We start from the raw sequence: 3,502 nt of genomic DNA, 5'->3' as shown, positions 1-3,502 counted from the left end.
ACACAGGAGTCAAATCAATGAAAGCGTTTTCACGGAGGCGTCTTTCAGCGATTCACATTTCACAGCAGCGTTACAGTATGCTAAACTTACTGGCATAATTAACCATAGACTAAGTTAATTAGTGAGTTAGGTTCAGTGGCCAGCAGCTACGCTCTGTGCAGTGAAGTATTTCAACTTGTCAGCAACACTAAAGGTTATGAGGTGCACTTTTCAAAACATTCCCGCACTACTCAAAAACAGTAAATCGCTTTATCAATCCAATAATTGAAAGAAATAAAAAAAAAAACAACCCTCATATCCCATATGGAAAAGAACTAGTAAAAACATATATGATTTACTCATGAAAGTGGCCACTTTCTCATTACTTTCATATATTTTTTTAGTAAGTATACAAAACATACAAGTTTCATTATATAATTTTTCAAGGGATCTTATATCTGTTTTCACTCTTGTATGCTTTACATACAAGTTTCATACAAGACAGATACAAACTTTATAAGATTTATATGTATCTTTTCCATATGGGATATTAGCATTTCTACTTAACCCTTTAAGACCTACCATAGAACCAAGTCCGCCAGAGCTTATATTATATGTTTACATGCTGTGGAGCCATTTTTGGGAGCATTTCAAGTTGCTATACATCAATACAACCATTATAGCCCAAATGTTAATAATATGTCTGCATTAAGTGCATAGTAATTACATAAATTGCAAGAAAGTGCAATAAACTACAAAAAAATTGAAAATCGTTTTTGTTTTTTTAACATATATTTCTAGTTATAGAAATTTAAGAGGCTTATCCCTCAAAACTGTAAATACAAAAAAGTTGCACAAAATAGTTTCCCACCACAGGAAATTTATTTTGAGTGTCTTCATAGTTTTATTTTTGAAATACACCAATTTTTATACACTGCAGGAAAAACGAAAATAAATATTATAATGCAAATTTGCAAAAAAGCAGCATATGTATCAAAATAAACTATTTCCAGCAGTGCAATATGAGTCCTAAGCATCCCAGAAACCACACAGAAAGTCATAAAGTCAAACATAACTTTTAAAAACACCAGTATAGGCTCATGAGGCCCTGATGGTAAAAAACTACATTTCCACAAAAACGACGTCACTTCCTGTTTCGGGCAGGTCATGGCGGACATGCGATAGTTCACGCTGACGTCTATTCTAACGTAGGAAGTGTTATGAACAGCTGATCGGATCAGCAAAGCGCGTTTCTGGAATATACTGTTTTTGTTGCTGCAAGTGCTTTTTATGCAGTTTTTGCAAAGCTATATGTGGAAGGAAACTGTGACCGAGGACAAGCTGATGGCATAAGATGTAAGTACAACTCCTCCAGTTTCATATGCAAAAAAAATGATGCACTAGCTCACGTGGTTGCAGTTCTACAAGGATTTAAAAGTAGTTGCGCAAAACAGAGCGTGCTGCTCTGACCGGTTTTAAAGGGTTAAATGATTTTATTTTATAGACTAAATCCACTGCTGCTTTTTCAATTACTGAAATTAGCTAAAACTTTAATACTTAAATCTAACTGGACCGTTTACAGAGTGGGTTTACAAAAGTGTCGGTATTTGTTTATTGTGTGCTTACTTTCGGGCAAACAGGAGATATTGCAGCTGTCAGAAAAATTCCCATTCTTGCACTAACCACTGGGAGGCTGATGCCGGTGTTTGTCTCCCTATCAAATGCTCGCCTTTATTGCCAGTATAATAAACGCATGCAGCACTACAAGAATAAAACTAGTACAGGTGAGTGATGTTCACAAATGGTGCTGCATGTTTGTAATGTTTTCTTATTGTTTTCTGCTTTCTTGTTATTGCTTTAATATTTCATTTCCCCCGTTATTATTTCGCCATATTTGCTATTTATGGAACAGGGGTGGTAATTCCACTGTTTTCATTTTCTTGCCGTCACTTGTTCTTTTCTCATTATGTATATTTGCGCTGGTTGAACGAGAAACTATTGAATACAGACTTCTGCCAGTGCAGCAGTCAACCAACAAAACACTATCAGTTACCTATTCATAGTGATACAATGCTAAACAATTCACCTTTGACTCAAAGTGCACAGTCTGCCCGGAATACTCATGCGCTGTGCCTGCAACGAAGTGCACTTTCATATCAGCATAGAGAAGGGACCAGTTAATCCAGAGGGTTATGATAGGAAAGTTCTTCTTTATCCACCTTAAGATGATCCTGCTTTTGCAGTCCTGCGCGGCCCCGATAACAGGGAAAAGCTGAGGAGAGAAAAAGCACACGGGTATGCGTTGGATGTACATGCCGAGGTCTGCAAAGGGCCGTGATGGCTCGCCCACAAAAAGCATGGGGTTTTGTTACCTTTGTGTTCACCGAGGAACATAGCAGATGAGCACCAGGTTGTAGTCGTGACAGCAGTATAAACACACACTGATGTGGGAAGTTTAACAGTTTGACTACAGGAGATGTTTGAAGAAGTTGTTTTAGCCGCTGTGTTGTCGGGCAAGACTTAATAAGGTGGGCAGTAGTAAGAAAAATGGTTGGTGTGTGACAGTTGCAGAGTGCATAATTTAAAAGTACCCTGCGGTATTGCACAGGATCTTAGCAATGAACTGGCGGCTAGGAAGCAGAAAGGTGCAATCAAATGATCGAAGATGTAAACAATACGGTAAGTTTAAAAGTTTGAAAACCAGCAAAAGCACAAACAAACTGAATATTTACAGACAGTGTTTGGGAGTGACTGGTTACATGTTGAGCTGCAGAATAAATGTCACTGCAATCAGTGTAAAATATAAGTCACTTAGTTGCCTTGCCCCTTTTTTTTGTTCAGCCTATTAATGTTGGGAAGGATTACAAGGAGCTGTCTGTTCACTCCCAAGCATGAGGTCAAATTTTGAGTGATGTTTTTTTCCCTCTCTGAATTTGCACTGCCTCTTATTTGCTAATCAAATCATTCATCTAAGCAACCACAGTCGGCTACGCCAGTGAAAAGTCAGCCACACCAACATGTTGTTGGATAAAGATGCCTTTGAGTGCTAAACATTTTCCTTCTGAAATCACAGAAGCTCTAAAATGACTGTAAAATGTAAGTCTTCTAAGCGAAACACCTGAATCGCACTGCTACTATAATTAGAAAATAAACAAGCATCAAAGAGGGTGTGCAGCTGCTCTGCAACATACAAAATATTGTATTTCCAACATTTCACTTGCACAGTCAACGCTCAGGTCTCAGCGAGTTTTACCTCCACTGCTGCCATTCAGCGTTCACTCCCACAGTGCATTGATCCTCTTGGATCGTAGCCAGAGTCCAAAGAGCAAGGAGAAAACTGTTGAGTAGCAATTCCAGAGATGTCCCTCCTTTCTTTAAGAACTGCTGACATCATCTGCATCTCGTGACTTATATAGCTCTCATAAATTCAAATACATAGTTGGTTAAAACACATGAATAAGACGAAACAACTCAGGTGGAATACAAATAGCGATGCTTTACACCTAATTCATGAAGCAGCTCC

Source organism: Neolamprologus brichardi, chromosome 2 (genome assembly GCF_056152115.1).
Source record: "Neolamprologus brichardi isolate AB-2024 chromosome 2, ASM5615211v1, whole genome shotgun sequence".
In the NCBI taxonomy this organism is placed as follows: Eukaryota; Metazoa; Chordata; class Actinopteri; order Cichliformes; family Cichlidae; genus Neolamprologus; species Neolamprologus brichardi.
Note: the sequence above shows the minus strand (reverse complement) of the source record.